The sequence below is a fragment of the Bison bison genome, unplaced genomic scaffold (assembly GCF_000754665.1).
Source record: "Bison bison bison isolate TAMUID 2011002044 unplaced genomic scaffold, Bison_UMD1.0 scf7180017864367, whole genome shotgun sequence".
Classification (NCBI taxonomy): domain Eukaryota; kingdom Metazoa; phylum Chordata; class Mammalia; order Artiodactyla; family Bovidae; genus Bison; species Bison bison.
This window is the reverse complement of record NW_011494939.1, coordinates 1,367,859-1,395,072: the sequence shown is the minus strand read 5'-3', so window position 1 is coordinate 1,395,072 and position 27,214 is coordinate 1,367,859. Positions and strand designations below refer to the sequence as shown.

Genomic DNA, 27,214 nt, shown 5'->3' with positions numbered 1-27,214 from the left:
ATCAATTCTTCGGCACTCAGCTTTCTTTACAGTCCAACTCTCACATCCGTACATGACCACTGGAAAAACCATAGCCTTGACTAGACGAACCTTTATTGGCAAAGTAATGTCTCTGCTTTGAATATGCTATCTAGGTTGGTCATAACTTTCCTTCCAAGGAGTAAGCGTCTTTTAATTTCATGGCTGCAATCACCATCTGCAGTGATTTTGGAGCCCAGAAAAATAAAGTCTGACACTGTTTCCACTGTTTCCCCATCTATTTCCCTCTTAGAGAGTTTAAATGATCATTAGCATGTGAAGCAGAGAAGGCAATGGCACCCCTACTCCAGTACTCCTGCCTGGAAAATCCCATGGATGGAGGAGCCTGGTGGGCTGCAGTCCGTGGGGTCACAAAGAGTTGGACACGACTGAGCAACTTCACTTTCACTTTTCACTTTCATGCACTGGAGAAGGAAATGGCAACCCACTCCAGTGTTCTTGCCTGGAGAATCCCAGGGATGGGGGAGCCTAGTCGGCTGCCATCTATGGGGTCGCACAAAGTCGGACACAACTGAGGCGACTTAGCAGTAGCAGTATGTATCTATTAATCCCAAATTCCTAATTTATCCCTGCCCCTCTTTCCCCTTTAGAAACCATAAGTTAGTTTTCTGTGTCTCTGAGTACATTATCTGTTTGGTAAGTAAGTTCATTTGTATCTTTTTTTTATATTCCACATATAAGTAATATCACATGATATTTGTTTTTCTCTGACTTACTTCACTTAGTATAATAATCTCTAGGTCCTTTCGGGTTACTGCAAATGGCAATATTTCATTCTTTTTTATGGGTAATTAGTATTCCATTTCAGAGAAGGCAATGGCCACCAACTCCAGGACTCTTGCCTGGAAAATCCCAGGGATGGCGGAGCCTGGTGGGCTGCCATCTATGGGGTCGCACAGAGTCGGACACAACTGAAGCGACTTAGCAGCAGCAGCAGCAGCAGTATTCCATTGTGTGTGTGTGTGTGTGTGTGTGTGTGTGTGTGAGAGAGAGAGAGAGATAGAGAGAAAATATACCACATCTTTTCCTTCTATTCCTCTGTTGATGAACATTTAGGTTTCTTTCATGTCTTGGCTATTGTAAATAGTGCTACTATGAACATTGAGGTGCATGTATCTTTTCTAATTAGAGTTTTGTCTTTTCTGTATATATACTCAGGAATGAGATTACTAGATCATATGGTAACTCTATTTTTGTAGTGTTTTAAGAAACCACCATACTTTTCTCCTTAATGACTGCACCAATTTAATTCCCACCAAGTGTGTAGGAGGGTTCCCGTTTCTCCACACCCTCTCCAGCATTTATTATTTATAGACTTTCTGATGATGGCCTTTCTGACCAATGTGAGGTAATATTACAGATTTTTTTTTTGGTTGCTTTTTTTTCACATATCTCTAGTAATTAGTGGTGTTGAGCTTTTTTTTTCATGTGCATGTTGATCATCTGGATGTCTTCTTTGCATAAATGTCTATTTAGGGCATCTGCCCATTTTTTGATTGGATTGTTTGTTTATATATTAAGATGTATAAGCTGTTTGTATATTGTGAAGATTAAGTCCTTGTCAGTTGCATTGTTCACAAATATTTTCTCCTTGTCTGTAGGTTGTCCTTTCATTTTGTGTATGGTTTCCTTTGTAATGCAAAAGCTTATAAGTTGATTAGGTCCCATTTGGTTTTTTGCTTTTTGTTCTGTTACTTTAGAAGATGGATCTAAAAAAAACTACTGCTGTGATTTATGTCATTGAGTGTTCTGCCTATGTTTTCTTCTAGGAGTTTTATGGTATCTGGTCTTAAGTTTTGGTCTTAGTCCATTTGGGCCTTATTTTTGTGTGGGGTTAGAAAATGTCCTAATTTCATGCTTTTACATGTGGCTGTCCAGTTTTCCCAGCACTACACACTGTATTCTCTCCACTGTACATTCTTGACGTCTTCCTCACAGATTAATTGACCATAAATGTGTGGGTTTATTTCTGGGCTCTCTATCCTAGTTCCATGTTTTTGTGCTAGTAGCAGACAGTTTTGTTTACTGTAGCTTTGTAGTATAGTCTGAAGTCAAGGAGTGTTATTTCTCCAGCTCTGTCCTTTCTCAAGATTGCTTTGGCTATTTGGGATCTTTCATTTTTCCATACAAATTTTAAATTTATTTGTTCTAATTCTGTAAAAAATGCCATTGGTAATTTGATAAAGATTGCATTGAATCTATGGATTGTGTTGAGTATTTTAACAATACCAATTTTTCCAATCCAAGTACGTGATATATCTTTCCATCTGTGTGTTGTCTTCAATTTCCTTCATCAACATCTTCTAGTTTTCTGAGTACAAGTCTATTGCCTCTTTAGGTACTTTTATTCCTAGGTATTTTAATCTTTCTGATGCAATGGTAAATGGGATTGTTTCCTTAATTCCTCTTTCTGATAGTTCATCATTAATGTATAGAAATGCAACAGATTTTTGTATGTTAATTTTGTACCTACAACTTTATCGAATTCGTTGATAAGATCTCATAATTTTCTGGTGGTGTCTTTAGGATTGTCTTTGTATAGTATCGAGGAGGGCATGGCAACCTACTCCAATACTCTTGTCCGGAGAATTCCTTGGACAGAGGAGCCTGGCAGGCTACAGTCCATAGGGTCGCACAGAGTTGGACTCCACTGAAGCGACTAAGTAGCAGCAGCCTGTATAGTATCATGTCATCTGCAAACAGTGACAGATTGACTTCTTTTGCAGTTTGAATTTCTCTTATTTCATTTTCTTCTCTGGTTGCTATGACTAGGCCTTCCAAAACTATGTTGAATAATTCCTGATCTTGCATGTGGGCATGTGTGCTCAGTTGCTAAGTTGTGTCTGACTCGTTGTGACCCCATGGACTGTAGACCACCAAGCTTCACAGTCCATGGGATTTCCAGGCAAGAATACTGTAGTGGGTTGCCATTCTCTTCTCTGGGGCATTTTCCCAACCAAGGGTTCAAACCCACATCTCCTGTGTTGCAGGCAGATTCTTTACATCTGAACCACCTGGGAAACCCTATTCCTGATCTTAGAAGAAATGATTTCAGCTTTTCACTGTAGAACATGTTGTTAGCTGTGGATTTGCCATATATGGTCTTTATTTTCTTGAGGCATGTTCCCTCTATGCCTACCTTCTGGAGAGTTTATCATGAATGGATGTTGAACTTCATCAAAAACTTTTTCTGCATCTATTGAGATGATCATATGGTTTTTATTCTTCAGTTTGTTAATGTGTATCATATTTATCAATTTGTAGATATTGAAAAATTCTTGCATCCTTGGGATAAATCCCACTTGATAATGGTGAATGATACTTTTAATGTATTCTTCAGAGTCAGTTTGCTAGTCTTTTGTTGAGGATTTTTGCATCTATATTCATCAGTGACATTAGCCTGTAATTTTCTTTTTTTGTGATATCTTTGGTTGTGATAGCTTTGTCAGGGTGATGGTGGCCCCATAGAATGAGTTTAGAAGTGTTCCTTTTTCTGCAATTTTTGGGAATAGTTCCAGAAATTTCAGTGTTAAGTCTTCTCTAAATGTTTGGTAAAATTCACCTGTGAAACCATCTGGTCCTGGATTTTTTTTGTTGGGAGTTTCTTAATTACTGATTCAATTTCAGTATTTGGAGTTGGTCTGGTCATATTTTCTATTTTTTCCTGGTTCAGTCTTGAGAGATTGTGCTTTTCTGAAAATTTGTTTCTTCTGGGTTATCCATTTTATTGGCTTAGCTGCCCTAAGTAATCTATTATGATGCTTATTATTGGGCTGATGAAAAAGTTCATTGAGATTTTTCCATCTGATGTTACAGAAAACTTGAACTAACTTTTTGGCCAACTGAATATTTCTGTGACATCAGTTGTAACTTCTCCTTTTTCATTTCTGATTTTATTGATTTGGCCTCTCTTTTTTCTTGATGAATTTCACTAAAGGATGGTCAAGTTTACTTTTCTTTTTGAAGAACTAGCTATTATGTTCACCCACAACTATCACAACATTGTTAATCAGCTGTACTCCAATTATGAAATAAAAAGTTGTTTTTTTAAGGCACAAGGGAAAAAAAAGAACTAACTTTTAGTTTCATTGACTTTTTTCTGTTGGTAGTCTCTATTTCATCTATTTCTGCTCTGATCTTTGTGATTTCTTTCCTTCTCCTAACTTTGTATTTTAATTGTTCTTCTTTTCTCTAGTTCCTTTAGGTGTGGTGGTTGTTCAGTCACTAAGTCATGTTAAACTCTTTTGCAACCCCACTATCAGACAGTAACCCACCAAGGTCCTCTGTCCATGGGATTTTCCAGGCAAGCATACTGGAGTGGGTTGCCAGTTCCTTCTCCAATTCCTTTAGGTATAATAGTAGATTATTTGAGATTTTTATTATTTCCTGAAGTAAGCTTCTATTGCTATAGACTTCCATCTTGGAATTGCTTTTACTGTGTCACATACATTTTTGTTTTCATTTGTCCATGGAATCTCTATTCAGCCCCTGGAATTCTCTAGGCCAGAATATTGGAGCAGGTAGCCTTTCCCTTCTCCAGGGATTCCCAACCTACGGATTGAACCCAAGTATCCTGCATTGCAGGTGGATTCTTTACCAGCTGAGCCACAAGAGAAGCCCAATAATACTGGAGTGGGTAGCCTATCCTTTCACCAGAAGATCTTCCCAATGCAGGAATTCAACCTGGGGTCTCCTGCATTGCAGGCAGATTCTTCCCATTGGAGCTATAAGGGAAGCCCTCCTTTATATAATAGTAGATTATTTTTCTTATTTCCTGAGGTAAGCTTATATTGCTATAAACTTCCATCTTGGAACTGCTTTTACTGTGTCACATAGGTTTTTGTTTTCATTAGTCTCTAGTATTTTTTATTTTCTCCTTTATTTCTTCAGGGATACATTGGTTGCTTAGTAATTCATTGTTTAGCTTCCATGTATTTGTGTTTTTTGCCATTTTTTTCTAGTCTCGTAGTGTTGTGATTGGAAAAGAGCCTTGATATGATTTCAGTTTTCTGAAATTTACTATGGCTTGTTTTGTGGCTTAGCATATGATCTATCCTGGAGAATGTTCCATGTGCACTGGAAAAGAATGTGTATTCTGCTGTTTTTGAATGGAATGCTCTATAAATATCAGTTAAGTGTATTTGATCTAATGTATCATTAAGACCTGTGTTTCCCTATTGATTTTCTCGCTGAATGATTTGTCCATTGATGTAAAGGGGGTGTTAAAGTCTCCTACTATTATTGTGTTACTGTCAATTTCTCCTTCCATATCTGTTACTATTTGCTATATATATGGAAGTGCACCTGTGTTGAATGCATATATGTTTACAATTGTTATATCTTGGATTGATCCCTTGATTATTATGTAATGTCCTTCTTTGACTCTTATAGCCGTCTTTATTTTAAAGTCTATTTGTCTGATATAAATGTTGCTACTGTGGCTTTCTTTTGATTTCCGTTTGCATGGAATACCTTTTTCCACGCTCTCACTTTCAGTCTGTCTCCAGATCTCAAGTGAGTCTCTTGTGAGCAATATATGTATATATATACACACATATATATTTTTTATTTATATGTATATATAACTTGTTTGTGTATTCAGCCATTCTGTCTTTTGGTTGGAGCATTAGTCAGTTTACTTTTAAGATAATTATTGATATTTATGTTCTTATTGCCATTTTAAAAATTATTTTGGATTATTTTACAGATCTTTCCTCTTTTGTTTTCTTTGATGCCTATCCTTAGTGTTACATTTGGATTCCTTTTCCTCTTTTGTGTGTATGTCTATTATGGTTTTTTGTTTTCAGTTACCATGAGGTGTTTGAGCAGTCATATACACACACACACACACACACACACACACACACACACACGACCGTATTGTTGCTGATCTCTTAATTTCAAATGCATTTTTAAAACCTGCATTTGTATTCCCAGGGCTTCCCTGTTGGCTCAGAGGTTAAAGCGTCTGCCTACAATGCAGGAGACCCAGGTTCGATCCCTGGGTTGGGAAGATCCCCTGGAGAAGGAAATGGCAACCCACTCCAGTGTTCTTGCCTGGAGAATCCCAGAGATGGGGGAGCCTGGTGGGCTGCCATCTTTGGGGTCGCACAGAGTTGGACACGACTGAAACGACTTAGCAGTAGCAGCGTTTGTATTCTCCTCCCCTCATGGTTACTGTTTCTAATACTGATTTTGCATCTAATTGTTTTGTGTATCCCTTAACTGCTTATTCTGGATATAGATGATTTTAATACTTTTGTCTTTTAACCTCCCTGCTAGCTTTATGTGTGGGTGATTTTCTTTCTTTTATTGTGTGCTTGCCTTTTACCAGTGAAATTTTTCATTTCATAGTTTCCTTGTTTCTAGTTGAGACTTTTTCTTTTTCATGTAGAGAAGTTCTTTTAACGTTTGTTGTAAAACTGGTTTGGTGGCGCTGAATTCATTTAGCTTTTGCTTGTCTATAAAGCTTTTGATTTTTCTGTAAAATCTGAATGAGAGCCTTGCTGGGTAGACTATTCTTGGTTGTAGGTATTGCCCTTTCATCTCTTTAAATATATCATGCCACTCCTTTCTGGCCTGCAGAGTGTCTGCTGAAAAATCAGCTGGTAGCCTGATGGGACTTTCCTTGTGTGTTATTTGTAGCTTTTCTCTTGCTGCATTTAATATTCTTCCCTTATCTTTAATTATTGTAATTTTGATTACAGTGTGTCTTGGTGTGTTCTCTCTGGGTTTATCCTCAGTGGGACTCTGAGTTTCCTGGACTGAGAAGGCTGTTTCCTTTCCCAAGTTAGGGAAGTTTTCAGCCATTATGTCCTAGGTCCTGGTGCACATGAGATTTTGTGTGAGCCCTTTAAGAGTGACGTCTCTTTTTCCTCCAGTCCTGTAGGGCTCCTGCAGTTAAGCCCCACTGGTTTCATAGCCTCATGCTTTGGGGGCTTGTCTTCCTGGTGTTGGACTCCCAGGCTGGAGGCCTGACATGGGGCTCAAACTCTCATCCCTGAGGGAAAACTGCTGCAAAATAATTTTTCTGCAGTTTGTGGTTCACCCACCTGGGGCATATGGGATTTGACTATATCGAGAGTATACCCCTCCTACCTATCTTGTTGTAGTCCTTCTTTATGTCTTTAGTTGTAAATCTTTCCTAGTAGGTTCTATTTCATCAATAGTTGTCCTGCAGATAATTGCGATTTTTATATGCTTGGGGGAGGAGGTGAGCTCAGGGTCTTTCTATTCTGCTATCTGGACCACTTTCCTGAAATCCAAGTTTTGATGTGAAATTTCACATCTAGGATGAGGGGGGAGTAAATATGACTCTTGGCTAGGCCTGGCCTATAGGCGACCCATTTGCAACCTCTGGTTTAATCTAAAGTTTCTCAAGCTCATTTTACCACAGAACTCTTTGATCCTAAAACACTTTTTGAGACAATGCTACCACACATTAGCCTGCACAACCCTTCAGGGAAGCACAGTCCTAAGGTCCCTTGTCTACACCAAGTCCTCCTTCCTGCTCCAGTCCTCTGACCTAAAGTATCCAGTTACTCTGGCTGTGTGATACATTTCTCCCGCACTGTGACTTTTGTTATTCAGTCGCTCAGTCATGTCTGAATCTTTGCAACCCCATGGACTGCAACATGCCAGGCTGCCCTGTCCTTCACCATTTCCTGGAGCTTGCTCAAACTCATGTCCATTGAGTCTGTGATGCCCTCCAACCATCCCTTCCTCTGTCATCCCCTTCTGCTCCCGCCTTCAGTCTTTTCCAGTATCAGGGTCATTTCTAATGAGTCAGCTCTTCGCATAGGAGCAAAAGTATTGGAGCTTCAGCTTCAGCATCAGTCCTTCCAAAGAATATTCATTGTCCTTCCAGTGAAAATCAAATTATCAGTATCCATTATATTATAGAAAAAGCAAGAGAATTCCAGAAAAGCATGTACAAATACACCTTCCAATAAAAATACAATGATTCCCTTTAGGATTGACTGGTTTGATCTCCTTGCAGTCCAAGGGACTCTCAAGAGTCTTCTCCAACACCACAGTCCAAAAGCATCAACACTTCGGTGCTAAGCCTTCTTTATGGTCCAACTCTCACATCCATACGTGACTACTGGAAAAACCATAGCTTTGACTAGACTGACCTTTGTCAGCAAAGTAATGTCTCTGCTTTTTAATATGCTATCTAGGTTTGTCACAGCGTTTCTTCCAAGGAGCAATTATCTTTTAATTTCATGGCTGCAGTCACATGAAAGTGATTTTGGAGCTCAAGAAAATAATGTCTTTCACTGTTTCCATTGTTTCCCCATCTATTTGCCATGAAGTGATGGGACCAGATGCCATGATTTTCATTTTTTTGAATGTTGAGTTTTAAGCCAGCTTTTTCACTCTCCTCTTTCACCTTCATCAAGAAGCTCTTTAGTTCCTATTCACTTTCTGCTACAAGGGTGGTGTCATCTGCCTATCTGAGGTTATTAATAATTATCCTGGCAATCTTGATTCCAGCTTGTGCTTCATCCAGCCTGGCATTTCTCATTATGTATTCTGCATACAAGTTAAATAAACAGTGACAATATACACCCTTGATGTACTCCTTTCCCAATTTTGAACCAGTGCATTGTTCCATGTCCAGTTCTAACTATTGCTTCTTGACCTGCAAACCAGTTTCTCAGGTGGCAGGTAAGGTGATCTGGTATTACCATCTCTTTAAGAATTTTCCACAGTTTGTTGTGATCCACAAGTCAAGGCTTTTGCATAGTAAATGAAGCAAAAGTAGATGTTTTTCTGGAATTATCTTGCTTTTTCTGTGATCCAACAGATACTTGCAATTTGATCTCTGGTTCCTCTGCCTTTTCTAAATCCAGCTTGAACATCTGGAAGTTCTTGGCTCACGAACTGTTGAAGCCTGGCTTGGAGAATTTTGAGCATTACTTTGCTACTGTGTGAGATGAGTGCAGTTGTGGGGTAATTTGAGCATTCTTTAGCATTGCCTTTCTTTGGGATTGGGATGCAAACTGACCTCTTCCTGTCCTGTGGCCACTGCTGAGTTTTTCAAATTTGCTGGCATATTGAGTGGACCTCTTTCACAGCATCATCTTTTAGGGTTTGAAGTAGCTCAGCTGGATTTCCATCACCTCTACTAGCTTTGTTCGTAGTGATGCTTCCTAAGGCCCACTTGACTTCACACTCCAAGATGTCTGGCTCTAGGTGAGTGATCATACCATCATGATTATCTGGGTCATTAAGATCTTTTTTCTATAGTTCTTCTGTGTTCTTGCCACCTCTTCTTAATATCTTCTGCTTCTGTTAGTCCATACCGTTTCTGCCCTTTATTGTGCCCATCTTTGCATGAAATGTTCCCTTGGTATCTAGTTCTCTTGAAGAGATCTAGTCTTTCCCATGCTATTGTTTTCTTCTATTTCTTTGCATTGTTCACTTAAGAAGTCTTTCTTATCTCTCTTTGCTATTCCTTATAACTCTGCATTCTATTGAGTATATTTTTCCTTTTCTCCTTTGCCTTTCATTTCTCTTTTTTTCCCAGCTATGTAAGGCCTCCTCAGACAACCATTTTGCCTTCTTGCGTTTCTTTTTGTTGGAGATGTTTTTGATCACCTCCTCCTGTGCAATGTTACAAACTTCTGACAGTAGTTCTTCAGGCACTCTATCAGATCTAATCCCTTGACTCTATTTATCACTTCCACTGTATAATCATAAGGGATTTGATTTAGGTCATACCTAATGGCCTACTGGTTTTCCCTACTTTCTTCAATTTAAGTCTAAATTTGGCAATAAGGAGTTCGTAATCTGAGCCACAGTCAGCTCCTATTCTTTTTGCTGACTGTATAGAGCTTCTCCATCTTCGGCTGCAAAGAATATAATCAATCTGATTTTGGTATTGACGATCTGATGATGTCCATGTGTAGAGTCGTTTCGTGTTGTTAGAAGAGGATGTTTTCTTTGACCAGTGCATTCCCGTGGCAAAACTCTGTTAGCCTTTGCCCTGCTTCATTTTGTACTCCAAGGCCAAATTTGCCTGTTACTTCAGGTGTTTCTTGACTTCCTACTTTTGCATTCCAGTTCCCTATAATGAAAAGGACATCTTTTTTTGGGTGTTAGTTCTAGAAGGTCTTGTAGGTCTTCATAAAACTGTTCAACTTCAGCTTCTTTGGCATTAGTGATTGGGGCATAGACTTGAATTACTGTGATATTGTATGGTTTGCCTTGGAAACAAACACAGATCATTCTGTCATTTTTGAGACTGCACCCAAGTCAGTCAGTCAGTTCAGTTCAGTTGCTCAGTTGTGTCTGACTCTTTGCAGCCCCATGGACTGCAGCACGCCAGGCCTCCCTGTCCATTGCCGACTCCCGGAGTTTACTCAAACTCATGTCCATTGAGTCAGTGATGCCATCCAATCATCTCGTCCTCTGTCATGTCCCTCTCTTCCCACCTTCAGTCTTTCCCAGCATCAGGGTCTTTTCCAATGAGTCAGTTATTCGCATCATGTGGCCATAGTGTTGGAGTTTCAGCTTCAGCATCAGTCCTTCCAATGAATATTCAGGACTAATTTCCTTCAGGATGGACTGGTTGGATCTCCTTGCAGTCCAAGGGACTCTCAAGAGTCTTTTCCAACACCACAGTTCAAAAGCATCAATTCTTCAGCACTCAGATTTCTTTATAGTCCAACTCACATCCATACAGGACTACTGGAAAAAACCATAGCTTTCACTAGATGGACCTTTGTCGGCAAAATAATGGCTCTGCTTTTTAATATGCTGTCTAGGTTGGTCATAACTTTTCTTCCAAGGAGCAAGTGTCTTTTAATTTCATTGCTGCAGTCACCATCTGCACCCAAGTACTACATTTCATACTCTTTTGTTGACTATGAGGGCTACTCCATTTCTTCTAGGGAATTCTTGCCCACAGTAATAGATGGAAAACCACTTCAGCATTCTTGCCTTGAACAGTATGAAAAGGCAAAGAGATAGGGCACTGAAAGGTAAACTCCCCAGGTCAGTAGGTGCCCAACATACTAATAGAGAAGAGCAGAGAAACAGCTCCAGAAGTAATGCAGAGGCTGAGAAAAAGTGAAAACAACACCCAGTTGTGGATGTGTCTGGTGGTGAGAGTAAAGTCCGATGCTGTAAAGAATACTGAATAGGAACCTGGATTGTTAGGTCCATGAATCAAGATAATTTGGAAGTGGTCAAACAGGAGATGGTAAGAGTGAAAATCGACATTTTAGGAATCACTGAACTAAAATGGACTGGAATGGGTGAATTTAATATAATTCAGATGACTTAAAACAACAATATTAATATTACTCAAAAATCCGTATTTGGATAGGACTCAGAGAGGATGGCTCATCTTTATTCCACTACATGTCTTGAAGGCTGGTGGCAATGGCAAGGGGTTGGAATCACCTGAAAGCATTCCCACTCACATGTCAGAAGGCTTATACTAGTAGCCACCCAAGATCTTAGTGTGGTAGATGGCTAAGATACCTATAGGTGGCCTTTTAGGCCTGGGCTTCCAACGTGGCAGCTAGATTCCAAGGGTGAGAGGCTGCAAAGAGAAGGAGACAGGCAGAAGCTGTATGGCCTATTAGGATCTAGCCTTGAAAGTCACACCAGTTCACTTCCATTGCATTCTGTTTGTCAAGGCAAGTGTTCAAAGACAGAGCAACAGACTCCACCACTTAATGGAGTGTGGGAGGAACCAGATATACCACTGGAGCCATTTTTAGAAGATGCAGTCTGCCCTAAAAAGAAAGAATAAAGTACTTCGAATTCTGGATCTTTTATTTACCAATAATAATGTGATTTTGAGCAAGTAATTTGTTTGTTTTTACAGCATTTGTTCACCTTCTCTTGAATTAGTTACCGCTATTTTTATTTTATCATTGGACAGTGAGCTTGAGAATAACATCCACATCTAGGTATTTTGTTTAGTATCACTATGATGCAAGCACAAACATATAGTTTGGGTTTAGTGAATATTTCTCACACCTTACTTTATAAAGCTAGGAGGGAATTTCCCAGTAACTTTCCCCACTTGTAGACATGGCTAAAGGAGAAGAAATCCCTTTGGAACTGAGTCTCATTGCTTGCAATTCACTGTTGTTCTGTGCCTGCCTCAGCCTATCAAATTACCAGTGTTGTCATTGGACTGGCCCTTGTAGTTCTTACTGTGGTTACAAGATGTTCTCAACAATAACCGTCAGGAAACTTTTCAAGAAAAATAAAGGTTTATTACTTACAGGTTCTAGAAATTACATGTCTCTCCTGGGGTACACAGCTGAGTCACCAGTAGAAAGTACACAAGCATGGGCCTGGGGTTCTCCTTTTATTGGGGCTGAGAGTAGGGGCCTAAGGTTTTGAGGGCTCCCTCTTTATTGGCGAATTTAAAATGTAAGAGTGGGATTTAAAGCTCAGGAAGAGAGGAAAAACAATCCTCCCAAATGGTCAGTTGTCAAAATCAACCAAGAACTCTAAATCAAAGGATTCTGGGAGGTATGAGAGGAGGGGTGGGCATGGACAGCTTGGCTCTTTATATAGTCTTGTAGCCAGCAATGTGTTTATTTGAGATAGCCAACGTTAAAGAGGGTGCCATCCTTGAAGTGGGTGCCTCTTTGAAGTGATACCTTGGCAGTCAAAGCTTAAGGCAGGCACTTGCTTTACAGGAAGAAAAGCTAACAGTCAGGGCTTGCACTGTACTATCCACCTGCCCCTTCCTGCATCACATGACTTGTCACATGGAACATGAAACAAGACTCAAACCCCATGCCCCTCTGCATCTCCCAAAGCCTGCGGTAGAGCAGCCCTGTGGTTGCCTGCTGTTAGTGGCCCAAAGAGCAGCCAGGAGCCTCTGAAAAACTGGGCTCACAAAACCTTACTCCCAAAGCAGCAACAAACCCTGGGCTTACTCTCCAAATCTCATTTCAGGGCACCTTAAGAGCAGTTCTTTGTTATGAATGCAAATACCACTGGAGCTACAAACACAGATATAATCATGTGAAATTCTGGTTCTGCAAGGGCGTTCATTTACAAATGAATAAGCTAAAAGCCCTTTCAGAAATGACCCTTGCCCATTTGGACAACAGGCTTTGTTCATTGTGTTTAATGCTCCATTCCTCTTTGCCACTTGCCAGGTGAAAAAGAATAGAAACCAAAGAACAGGAAACTCTTTAGTTTCTGCTAGAAATGGCTCTTGGTTGCTTCTGACACTCTGTTCAAGCCTTTTATTCCATTATTTCCAGCCTCCAATATCTGTTCTTCTTCAATTTTTTATCCCCATGTTTCTGCAGCTAACAGGCTGGCATGTAGCTTGGTGAGAGCCTCAGGCTGTCTGCCCAGGTGTCTGCCAACACTGGCAGTGATGGTCGACTCCATTATACAGGGAAGCATGTCTAACCCAGAGGCAACTGGAAAATCTCTGTTGAATGCTAGTACAAACATTTTTGTTTTCTAGCACTTCTGAACCACACACTTTACAATTTGTGGGATAGCATCCTCTCTACCCTGGGAAATACTTGTTTTCATTTACAAGTGTAAAATAACATTAATTGCCAATTCCATAGTATTTATATGTTACAAATTCTAAGCACTTTACATACATTGCTTCACTTAATCCACACAATCTAAGAGACCGTTTACATTTTATAGACCAGGAAACTGAGTTAAAGAGGTGAGATAGGTTGCCTGCCTCTACCTGATGCCAAAGTGTGTCTGTTTTCCTTCCCTATCCTGTTTAGCTTGAGAAAGGTGCATACATGGCAGATCCGTTTCTTATCTCATAGAGATTTTATTAATTTTGAACCTTCCTGTTTGACTCCAGAAGTCAATTCATTAATAACACTGCAAGCAAAGACTTGCAAGAGACCATAGGATTTGTAAGAGACCATAGGGTTCATTAGGTCAAACTGACCTGTGAATCATGTGTAGAGCACCCCTCACATTGGTCATTGTGTCTGAAAATTTCTAATGCTGGGGAACCCATCCCTCTGAAGAAGCAGCAGCACATTTTCAAGCAACTTCATGTTGTGTTTGATAAAAATCTTTCCCCTTGGAACTGCCATTCATTCACCCTAATTCTGCTATCTGCAAAAACATGATTCTGGACCCTCACACTGTGTGGGACACCAAAGGCTGTACCCAGAGCTCAAACTAACTTTGACCAGACAAAATTCTATCCTATCTCTTGGACCTGAGATTATCATACTAAGTGAAGTACATCAGAAAAAGACATATATCACATGATATCACTTATATGTGGAATCTAAAAAATTATGAAAATGATCTTATATATAAAACAGAAACAGACTCAGACATAGAAAACAAACTGATAGTTACCAAAGGGGGAAAAGAGCAGGAGGGATAAATTGGGAATTTGGGATTAACATGTACACACTACTGTATGTAAAATAATCAACAAGGACCTACTGTATAGCACAGGCAACTCTACTCAATAGTTTGTAATAACTTACAAGAGAAAAGGATCTGAAAAAATAGGTATGTGTGTATGTAGTACTGAATCATTTTGCTGTGCACCTGAAATTAACACAATATTGTAATTCAACTGTATTTGAAATTTTTTTTAATTTATTTTTTAAAAATTCTATGTTTGATCAGGGTGCTGCACATCTTTTTTTAATTATTTGTAATTGAAGGATAATTGCTTTACAATATTGGTTTGATTTCTGCCATACATCAACATGAATTCGCTATAGATGTACATATGTCCCCTCCCTCTTGAACCTACCTCCCACCTCCCACCTTTCCCACCCTTTCTAGGTTGTTACAAAGCCCCAGTTTGTGTTCTCTAAGTCATACAGCAGATTACCATTTGCTATCTGTAAATGGCAACCCACTCCAGTACTCTTGCCTGGAGAATCCCATGGAGGGAAGAGCCTGGTAGGCTACAGTCCACGGGGTCGCAAAGAGTCAGACACGACTGAGCTACTTCACTTACACATGGTAGTATATATGCTTCCATGGTACTTTCTCCATCTCACCCTCTCCTTCCTCCTCCTGCCCTTATCCATAAGTCTGTTCTCTAAGTCTGCATCTCCATTGCTGCCCTGCAAATAGCTTCATCAGTACTATCTTTCTAGATTCCATATATATGCATTAATATACAATATTTCTCTTTCTGATTAATTTTACTCTGTATAATAGGCTCTGGGTTCATCCACTTCATTAGAACTGACTCAAATGCATTCCTTCTTATGGCTGAGTAGTAGTCCATTATATAAATGTACCACAGCTTCTTTATACATTCATCCGTCAGTGGACATCTAGGATGCTTCTATGTCCTAGCTATTGTAAACAGTGTTGCAACATTGGGATACATGTGTCTTTTTCAGTTTTGGTTTCTGCAGGGTATATGCCTAGAAGTGGTACTGCTGGATTGTTCAGTTCAGTTGCTCAGTCGTGTCTGAAACTTTTCGACCCCATGAACCGCAGCACGCCAGGCCTCCCTGTCCATAACCAACTCCCAGAGTCCACATGACCCATGTCCATCGGGTTGGTGATGCCATCCAACCATCTCATCCTCTCACCCCTTCTCCTCCTGCCCTCAATCTTTCCCCAAAGATTTTTTTCCCACTTTTTGATTGAGTTGTTTGTTTTTCTGGTATTGAGTTGTATGAGTTGCTTATATATTTTGGAAATTAATCCTTTGCCAGTGGTTTTATCGGAGAAGGCAATGGCACCCCACTCCAGTACTGTTGCCTGGAAAATCCCATGGACGGAGGAGCCTGGTCGGCTGCAGCCCATGGGGTCGCTGAGGGTCAGACACAACTGAGCGACTTCACTTTCACTTTCATGCATTGGAGAAGGAAATGGCAACCCACTCCAGTGTTCTTGCCTGGAGAATCCCAGTGACGGGGGAGCCTGGTGGGCTGCCATGTCCAGGGTCGCACAGAGTCGGACACGATTGAAGTGACAGCAGCAGCAGCAGCAGCAGTGGTTTTATTTGCTATTATTTTGTCCCATTCTGAGGGCTGTCTTTTCACCTTGTTTATAGTTTCCTTTGCTGTGCTAAAGCTTTTAAGTTTAAGTAGGTCCCACTTGTTTATTTTTATTTCCATTATTCTAGGAGGTGGGTCATAGAGGATCTTGTTATGATTTATGTCATACTGTGTTCTGCCTACATTTTCTTCTGAGAGTTTTATGTTTCCGATCTTAAATTTAGGTCTTTAAGCCATTTTGAGTTTATCTTTGTGTATGGTATTAGGAAGTGTTCTAATTTCATTCTTTTACACGTAGTTTTCCAGTTCTCCCAGGACCATTTATTGAAAAGACTGTCTTTTTCCCATTGTATATTCTTGCCTCCTTTTTCAAAGATAACTTGCCCATAGAATCATGGGTTTATCTCTGGGCTTTCTATTTTGTTCCACTGGTCTATATTTCTGCTTTTGGCCAGTATCATACTGTCTTGATGACTGTAGCTTTGTAGTATAGTCCAAAATCAGGTAAGTTGATTCCTCCAGCTCCATTCTTCTTTATCAAGATTGCATTGGCTATTCAAGGTCTTTTGTGTTTCCAAAATTGTGAAATTTTTTGTTCTAGTTCTGTGAAAAATGCCATCGGTAACTTGATAAGGATTGCATTGAAACTGTAGATTGCATTTGATAGTATAGTCATTTTCACAATGTTAATTCTTCCAACCCAGGAGCATGGACATCTCTCCATTTGTTTATGTCATCTTTGATTTCTTTCATCAGTGTCTTGTAGTTTCTGTATACAGCTCTTTTGTCTCCTTAGGTAGATTTATTCATAGGCATTTTATTCTTTTTGTTGCAATGGTAAATGGGACTGATTCCTTAATTTCTCTTTCTGATTTTTCATTGTTAGTATATAGGAATGCAAGTGATTTCTGTGTACTGATTTTGTATCCTGTGACTTTACTAAATTCCCTGATTAGTTCTTGTAGTTTTCTGATGGTGTCCTTAGGGTTTTCTGTGTACAGTATCATGTTACCTGCAAATAGAGTTTTACTTCTTCCTTTCCAATCTGGATTTCTTTTCTTTCTTTTTGTTCTCTGATTTCCATAACTAGGACTTCCAAAACTATGTTGAATAATAGTGGCAAGAGTGGGCACCTTGACTTGTTCCTGATCTTAGAGGGAATGCTTTCAGTTTCTCACCTTTGAGAATATTGTTTGCTGTGGGTTTGTTGTCTATGGCCTTTATTATGTTAAGGTAGGTTCCTTCTGTGCCCATTTTTTTAAGAGTTTTTATCATAAATGGGTGCTAAATTTTATCAAAAGCTTTCTTTGCATCTATTGAGATTATCAGATGGTTTTATCTTTCAATTTGCTAATATGGTGTATCACATTGATTGATTTGTATGTATTGAAGAATCCTTGCATCCCTGGAATAAACTTGACTTGATCATAGTGTGTGATCTTTTTAGTGTGATGTTGAATTCTGTTTGCTGGAATTTTGTTGAGGATTTTTGCATCTATTTTCATAAGTGATATTGGCCTGTAATTTTCTTTTTCTGTGATACCTTTATTTGGTTTTGGTATCAGGGTGTTGGTGGCCTCATAAAGTGAGTTTGGAAGTGTTCCTTCCCCTGCAATTTTTTTGAAGAGTTTCAGAAGGATAGGCATTTGTTCTTCTCTAAATGTTTGCTAGAATTCACCTGTGCTGCACTCTTTAATTGCAGCCTCAGGCTGAATATGTTCTTTGGGCAGCCATACGGAATCTTCAACTAATATTACCTGTAAGTCAACAAGTGATGTGAGTGGGGACATTTCAGCAACTCTTCGCCAGCCTGGGCTATGAGATCCAGGACAATGAGGTCCCTAGCTCATCTGTACACAATTTCACTTCAATGAAAATTTATCGTGGCAAATACTTTATCCAAACTTGCATAGTGATTTTCTTTCTCTTCCTTACAAGGGATACTTTCTTTTCTTTTGTATATGCAGAATGAGATGTTTGATTGACGGTTCTTTTAAGTTTTGATCCAGTGACAGTTAATCAATTTCTAAAGAGGCAAAAAGAGTCAGACTCCTAACAGGCAGAATTGACACATAATCTCACCTCAATCAATTCCTTCATGACACAACCCCAGGATCTTTCTAATCAACAATTATGTTTGACTGCAAAGTGGAAAGTTACTCTATTTCAACTCGAAAATGACCAAAATAGACTGGTGAATGGGAGCTGATTATATGCTGCTATCACTTAAAATTCCCTGGTTCTAAGTTAAATTGCTTATTTCCTTATTCTTTATATTTTAATTACTATTTAATTTTATCATGGTTCTTAGGAATTTTTGTTTGCTAGTTTTATAATAAAAAAGTGAAAAGAAAATGTCAAGTATATTTTTAGAGAAATATTTTAAAGTACAATTTTTGGAGATCAGTGAACAGACTAGAAGCCCCCTTCCAAAAAATAATAATAATGATGATTCTGGACTAAGATCTCCCTCCCCCCCTTATTCTTCTGAGTCAGTCTGTACAGACAAAGAAACCTGAGTTATTTTAGAATGAACCCAGTCTTCTCACTTTACAAATGACAAAAGATAATGTACAGATAAGTGTAAATGACTTCTCAAGTTCACAAGGATAATGGCAGCTTCTAGCACACAGCTCTCTTTTTCCAAACCACTGATCCAGAATATTCTTATTGGAATTCAGTGAGGTAAGAGATTGCTCTAGTGTAGGGTTTTGGGGGAAAACATCACGGAGGAATTGAAACTGAAAAGATGGAAGTTTGGGGGTTTGTTTGTTTGTTTACACCAGAACGTCTTTATTCATTCATCTGTTTGGACACAAATTTTATGCATATCTTAACTATTATAAATAGTGCTGCAGTGAACACAGGGGTACACATATCTTTTCAAGTTAGTGTTTTCATTTCCTTTAGATAAATACCCAGATGTGAAATTTCTGAATTATAGAATAGTTCTGGGCTTCCCTGGTAGCTCATCTGGTAAAGAATCTACCTGCAATGCAGAAGACCCTGGTTCGATTCCTGAGTCAGGAAGATCCCCTGGAGGAGGCCATGGCAACCCACTTCAGTATTCTTGCCTGGAGAATCCCCATGGACAGAGGAGCCTGGGAGGCTACAGTCCATGGGGTCGCAAAGAGTTGGACTTGACTAAGCACAGCACAGAATGGTTCTATTTTTAATTTTCTTAAGGAAATTTCATACAGTTTTATAGTGGATGCATCAATTTACATTTCCAATAGTTTCCTCTTCCCCACATCTTCACCAGCACTTGTTATTTCTTGCCTTTTGATAATAGCCATTCCAACAAGTGTATTTTTGATTTTTAATGTCACTGAATAAGTGATGCTGAGCACCTTTCCACATTAGCCATCTATATGTATTCTCTGAAAAAAATATCTGTTCAGATTCTCTGCCTATTTTTTAATTGATTATTTGGTTTTTGCTATTGAGTTGAGTTAATTTTTATACAAATTTTTTTAACTGGAGGATAATTGCTTTACAATGCTGTGTTGGTTTCTGCCATACAACAATGTGAATCAGCCTTAAGTATACATATATCCTCTCCCTCTTGAGCCTCCCTTTCACACCCTCATCCAACCCCTCTCCATCTAGAGCATCAGGGTGAGCTCCCTGTGTTATACAAGTTCCCACTATCTATTTTACACATGGTGATGTATGTATTTCAATGCTAATCTCCCAGTTCGTCCCACCCTCCTCTTCCCCTTGCTGTGTCCACCAGTCCATTCTGTATGTTTTTGTCTCTAGTCCTGCCCTGCAAATAGGTTCATCAGTACCATTTTTCAAGATTCCATATATATGCGTTAATATATGATATATGTTTTTTTCTGACTTGCTTCACTCTGTATAACAGGCTCTAGGTTCATCTGTCTCTGTTCAACCTACTCAAATTCATTCCTTTTTATGGCTGAGTAATATCCCATTGTATATATGTACCACAACTTCTTTATCCACTCATCTCTCGATGGACACCTAGGTTGGATGGAAGCCGGTTTTAAGAAAATCTTACTTTTTCACTAAAATAACACATGCTAGCAATAGAAGATATGGTAAATGCTAAAAAGTGCAAGGAAAGGTTTTGGGGCAAATTCCTCATAATTCCAACCCATGAACTGTAGGTACATTTCTCTAGCCTTATTTTTTTTTCCCTCACACATTACTTGCTGTTTTCTATCATTGTGACCATACTACATAACAAGGAACATTATAACTCAAGGCCTATCCCATGTTGTAATAAATTCTTCATAAGTACTATTTTAATTGCTATGTAACAGTCCATTTTTGCAATAGTCTTCTTAACCTTGCTCTTATTTTTGAATAATTGGGTAGAAAAGAAAGACTTGAATAGACAGGAAAAGCATCTAAGAGAGAATATGTATATACAGAAACTAAACACCAGCATACTCACAGAAGTGCATTTGAACTTTGAGGTTGTGGGTGATTTTTGTTTCATTCTTTATATTTCTCTCAAAGGTACAAAAGCACTTGTAAGCACACCTACTTTTACTGAACATTTACCATGTGCTTTATGCCACAGATACACTTTCTCATTTGGTCCTTATAGTGACTAACCAAGACCACTAGTCTATATTCATTTTAAGGATAAGGAAAATGAGACCTGGAGATATTACGGGACTTGTAGGACTGTGGTGTTGGAGAAGACTCTTGAGAGTCCCTTGGACTGCGAGGAGATCCAACCAGTCCCTTCTGAAGGAGATCAGCCCTGGGATTCCTTTGGAAGGAATGATGCTAAAGCTGAAACTCCAGTACTTTGGCCACCTCATGCAAAGAGTTGACTCATTGGAAAAGACTCTGATGCTGGGAGGGATTGGGGACAGGAGGAGAAGGGGATGACAGAGGATGAGATGGCTGCATGGCATCACTGACTCGATGGACATGAGACTGAGTGAACTCCGGGAGTTGGTGATGGACAAGGAGGCCTGGCGTGCTGTGATTCATGGGATCACAAAGAGTCGGACATGACTGAGCGACTGAACTGAACTGTAGAAGGTCAGCTATAGAGCCAGAATTTGTTTCTAAATCAACATGATGAGACAGCTTCCGTTCTTAACCACCATACTGCATATCCCAAGTTTGTAGTAAAATACCATTGTTATCATCAGAAAACTATTTTTAAAATGAAAATGGATTGCAAACAATAGCTCGTTTCTGGTGTGAGCATATAATTTATTACCTGTAGCGTATAAAAAGTAATCTACCAGCATCCCAGAACAGCTGACAAAATCATCAATACATAAAATCCCCTCAGTCATGTCTAAAATATTTAAAATTCAAACGTGTTTGAGGTTTCTCTGAAATTGATTAGGAATGAAAAAAAGAGGCAGTGTTAATTGCAGTTACCAGAATGAAGTCTGGATTCTGAGACTGGATGAAAATTGATTGTGCTAAAAGTAGTCTTCTGTAATTAAATGAAACTGTGCGGTGCACTTTAATTAGTCAGCAGAACTTATTCTAAGTGGTAACAGTCAGTCCTGGTGTACCTCATTAAATTAGGGCCTGACAGCCCCACCTCAACTGAGGTTCTCTTTCCACAGCAATTTTATGCATCTACTGCTCTAATTTGAAACTGCAGGAAAGGTGACTTTTGTAATTTAGAAGTACACCTTACAAAATCTTCCTCATTCTTTCATTCAAAAGACTTTTAATAGCTTTAGATGCCAAGGAGTCTCACTAGGGGAACTTAACTGCCTTAAAAATACTTGAAGTCATTGGCACTTCACACCACCCATCAGGGGGCTCGGGAGAGTCAGTAAACATTATAAAATTCACTTGATAGATTTCTGTTTGTTTCTATTCAGACAAGCTGAACCTGCATCTTTAAAAGCCTATTCAAGAAAATGAGTCAATTCAGTTGAAAATGAAACCTTCAGTGCAGGTTTCATGGTATTTTAAAAAGGAAAGATAATTTTTATCATTTTTTAACCTTTCTTAAATTATAAAAGTAATGCATACTCATAGAAAATTCAGGAAGTACAAAAGAGCATAAAGAAGCAGGGAAAACATCACCCATCAGCCCTTCACTCAAAAACAGTTTACTCTTTTTTTTTTTTAATTTTTAATTGGAGAATAATCACTTTATGATGTTGTGTTGGTTTCTGCCATACAACAGAGTGAATCAGTCATAAGTATACATATGTCACCTCCCCCCTACTTCCTGCTCCATCCTACCCCTCTGGGTTGTCATAGAGCGCCAGCTTGAGCTTCCTGTGTTATACAGCAACTTCCCACTAGCCATCTATTTCACATGTGGTAATGTATATGTTTCAATGCTATTCTCTCAGTTTGTCCCACCATCTCCTTCCCCTGTTGTGTTTACCAGTCTGTTCTCGATGTCTGCATCTCTATTCCTGCCCCGCAGATAGGTCCCTCAGTACCATTTTTCTAAATTCTGTATATATGCATTAATATACAAAATGTGTTTTCCTGACTTCACTCTGTGTAACAGGCTCTAGGTTCATCCACCTCACTAGAACTGACTCAAATTTGTTCCTTTTTATGGCTGAGTAATATTCCATTGTGTGTGTGTGTGTATAAAATAACTTCTTTATCCATTCATCTGTTCATAGACATCTAGGTTGCTTCCATTTCCTGGCTATTGTAAATAGTGCTGCAGTGAACATTGGGATACATATGTCATTTTGAATTGTGATTTTCTCATGGTATATGCCCAGTAATGGAACTGCTGGGTCATTTGGTATTTTGGGGGGCTTCCCTGGTGGCTCAGATGGTAAAGAATCTGCCTGCAATGCAGGAGACCAGGTTTGATCCCTGGGTCAGGAAGATCCCCTGGAGAAGGGCATGGCAACCCACTCCAGTATTCTTGCCTGGAGAATCCCATGGATGGAAGAGCCTGGCGGGCTACAGTCCATAAGGTCACACAGAACTGGACATGACTGAAGTGACTTAGCATGCATGCATTGGTAGTTTTATTCCTAGTTTTTTAAGGAATCTCCATACTGTTCTCCATAGTGGCTGTACCAATCTACATTCGCATCAACAGTGCAAGAGGGTTCCCTTTTCTCCATACCGTCTCCAGCATGTATTATTGTTTGTAGATATTTTTTTTGCTGATGGTCATTTTGACCAATGTGAGGTGATACCTCATTGTAATTTTGATTTGCATTTCTCTAATAATGGGTGATGGTGCGCATTTTTCATGTGTTTATTGGCCATCTGTATGAAAGACAGATTACTTTTAACATGGCAGGATATTTCCTTCTAGTCTTTTATCTAGCTGTTATATAACTGAGATCATTCTGTTTGCACAATTTGGTGTTCTACCAGAAAGGCTCATTGAAAGAGCCATTTTGAATTTTATTCCTAACCTTAACCTGAATAACTGGTGGCCATTCCGTGGACTTCTAGCATATCAGATATGCATTACCAAGATGCCTGCTGTCCTGAGCCTTTGTTGAGGGGAAAGCCTCTACTGTTGGGACAGAATCCATATCTGTGGTAGAAATGAGTATTCTGGACATAGTAAAGAAGAAATGCTGTTTACTTAGTAGCCTGGGATTAATCACACTGGGCTGGCCCTTTTTCCCTGCATGTTTATATTCAGAAGAAATACGCTTTGAATTATCATTTAGAGCAACTTTGAAGACGAGGTCTCACCCCTGAATAACCACTACCCAGGAATGAGGGTGGAGTAGAGGGTGAGACTGGGAGGATTAAAAGATGAAGAGCAACCTTTGATGGGATGTCAGCAAGTCACAGGTTTAGAATCATAGAAACTGAGATTTGCAGAGAAATTGGACCTCAGTTCCAAACTCTGATGTTCAAGCAGTACCCATTTCACTGTTTTCTTTAAGGAAAATAGTGGTTTCCAAGCAGGTCACTTAGTCTCAGTCACCAAACATGGAATGCTTATGTGGTGCCAAAAAACAAGGACAGAGTCTCCACCTTCCTGTCTATCATGCTAACTGCTAACAGCCAATCAAGCCCCAAAGGGTTGATCCAAGTCCAGTTTGTATCTCTTTCTCTGTCATGTGGGGATCTGAGTTCCTAGCACACCCTGTCTCATTCTCTTGGAGGTCAGGCCAGTTTGTCAGGGAAATCCTTAAAAGCTAAGCATCATTTCCCACTTATCTCAGAACCTACCACCTTCCTTCTCTTTTCCTGTCCCTGGAAATCTCCCTTCCTCTCTTAAGGTCTTTAAGATACCTGTCCCCTTTTCCTCCCTCCAGAACACCTCAAGTACTCTCTTCAGGCTTAGTAAAATAGAAGCCAACCAGGGACAGATCTTGCAGAAAATGTCTGCTTCAGTCCCCTGAAGTAAGGGAGAGCAAATGGCCTGGTTTCCCCTTGGGAACACATAAAGGAAAGTTATAAAGAGGAAAACACAGTGTTATTTTTTGAAAAATCATCCTGCTGTAGAAGACCTTGAAGATTCCGTCGAGTTCACACCCAAAGCTAGTCTCCTTCATTCTTTAGCACCAGGAGGACACCTTTGCCATAATGTGATGAGTACAGGCCTAGAAACCAGACTGTGGTTCAGAACCTGTGTAATCCTAGCTTTCCGACCATAACCGTCTAGGCTGAGTTTTCTCCTAGCACAGAGCTTGGCACAGAGTAGGATAAACCAGTGTTGCTTTCTGTGCCTATGGCCGGCTGCTCCCAAAGCCACTGCCCAGCCAGTCCTAAAGGAGCTACTCTAATTCTTCATTGTTATTGTTCAGTGACTCAGTCCCGTCTGACTTGTGACTCATGGACTACAGAATGCCAGGCTTGCCTGTCCTTCACTATCTCCTGGAGTTTGCTCAAACTCATGCCCATTGAGTCGATGATGCCATAAAACCATCTCATCCTCTGTTGCCCTCTTCTCTTGCCCTCGGTCTTTCCCAGCATCAGGGTCTTTTGCAATGAGTCGGCTGACCGAATAGGCTGGCCAAAGTATTAGAGCTTCAGCAACAGTTCTACCAAGGAATATTCAGGGTTGATTCTCTTTAGGATTGACTGGTTTGATCTCCTTGCAGTCCAAGGGACTCTCTAGAGTCTTCTCCAATAGCACAGTTCAAAAGCATTCATTCTTCGGCACTCAGCCTTGTTTATGATCCAACTCTCACATCCATACGTGACTTCTGGAAAAACCATAGCTTCAACTATACGGACCTTTGTCAGCAGAGTGATGTCTCTGTTTTTTAATACAGTGTCTAGGTTTGTCATCGCTTTTCTTCCAAGGAGCAAGCATCTTTTAATTTCATGGCTGCAGTCACCATCTGCAGTGATTTTGGAGCCCAAGAAAATAAAGTCTGTCACTGTTTCCATTGTTTCCCCATTTATTTGCCATGAAGTGATGGGACTTGATACCATGATCTTCGTTTTTTGAATGTTGAGTTTTAAGCCAGCTTTTTCACCCTCCTCTTTCACCTTCATCAAGAGGTTCTTTAGTTCTTCTTTACTTTCTGCCACTAATGTGGTATCATCTGCATATCTGAGGTTATTGATATTTCTCCCGGCAATCTTGATTCCAGCTTGTGGTTCATTCAGACTGGCATTTCGCATGATGCACTCTGCATAGAATTTAAATAAGCAGACTGACAATATACAGCTTTGACTTACTCCTTTCCCAATTTTGAACCAGTCCGGTATTCCATGTCCAGTTCTAATTGTTGCTTCTTGACCTGCTTATGGGTTTCTCAGGAGGTAGGTAAGGTGATCTGGTAGTCCCATCTCTTTAATTTTCCAGTTTATTGTGATCCACACTTAGGGTTTAGTATAGTCAGTGAAGCAGAATTTTATGTTTTTCTGGAATTCTCTTGCTTTTTCCTATGATCCAACAGGTGTTGGCAATTTGATCTCTGGCTCCTCTGCGTCTTCAAAACTCAGCTTGTACATCTGAAATTCTTGGTTCATCCACTGCTGAAGCCTAGCTTGAAGGATTTTTAAACTAGCTTGAAGGACTTTTAAGCTAGCATGTGAAATGAGCAAAATTGTATGGTAGTTTGAACATTCTTTGGCATTGTCCTTCTTTGGGATTGGAATGAAAGCTGACCTTTTCCAGTCCTGTGGCCATCGCTGAGTTTTCCAAATTAGCTGGCATATTGAGTGCAGCACTTTAACAGCATCATCTTTTAAGTTTTGAATTTGAAATAGCTGAGCTGAAATTCCATCACCTCCACTAGCTTTGTTTGTAGTGATGCTTCCTAAGGCCCACTTGACTTCACACTTCAGGATATCTGGCTCTAGGTGAATAGCCACACCGTCATGATTGTCCGGGTCATTAAGACCTTTTTTGTATAGTTCTGTGTATTCTTGCCAGTTCTTCCTAATATCATCTGCTTCTGTTAGGTCCTTACTTTTTCTATCCTTTATTGTGCCCATCTTTCCATGAAATGTTCCCTTAGTATGTCTAATCTTCTTGAAGAGATCTCTAATCTTTCCCATTCTATTGTTTTCCTCTACTTATTTGCATTGTTCACTTAGAAAGGCTTTCTTATCTTTCCTTGCTATTCTCTGGAACTCTGTAATCAGTTGGGTATATTTTTCCCTTTCTCCTTTGCGTTTCACTTCTCTTCTTTTCTCAGGTATTTGTAAAACTTCCTCACACAACCATTTTACCTTCTTGCATTTCTTTTTCTTGAGGATGGTTTTGCTCACCGCCTACCGTACAGTGTGACAAACCTCTGTCCATAGTTCTTCAGGCACTGTATCAGATCTAATCCCTTGAATCTATTTGTCCCTTCCACTGTAGAATCATAAGGGATTTAATTAGGTCATACCTGAATGGGCCTCGTGGTTTTCCCCACTTTCTTCAGCTTAAGTCTGAATTTTATAATAAGGAGCTCATCACCTGAGCCACAGTCAGGTGGCTTATTTTTGCTGACTGTATCGAGCTTCTCCATCTTTGGCTGCAAATATAATCAGTCTGATTTCAGTACTGACCATTAGTATTGGTCATGAGAGTTGTCTCTTTTGTTCTTGGAAGAGAATTTCCTATGACTAGCACATTCTCTTGGCAAAACTCTGTTAGCCTTTGCCTTGCTTCATTTTGTTCTCCAAGGCCAAACTTGCCTGTTACTCCAGGTATCTCTTGACTTCCTACTTCTGCATTCCAATCTCATTGCCTAGCAGCAACTCTAGCAGAGGCTGCCCTTCCCAAAATGTGTGTCAGGTACCCACACTTAAAACTATTCAAATAATGGATTTTTAGCTGAATTTGGGTTTTTTTTTTTTTTCTT

At 39.6% G+C, this 27,214-nt stretch overlaps 1 protein-coding gene and 1 non-coding gene across 3 annotated transcripts in view; both read left to right on the top strand.

Moving 5' to 3' along the window:
• PEX5L (peroxisomal biogenesis factor 5-like) overlaps nt 1–27,214 on the top strand; it is a 219,844-nt gene that overhangs the window by 166,197 nt on the left and 26,433 nt on the right. The window lies entirely within an intron of this gene.
• On the top strand, nt 5,981–6,052 carry TRNAC-ACA. The gene has a single exon. It is a non-coding gene; the product is annotated as a tRNA-Cys (tRNA).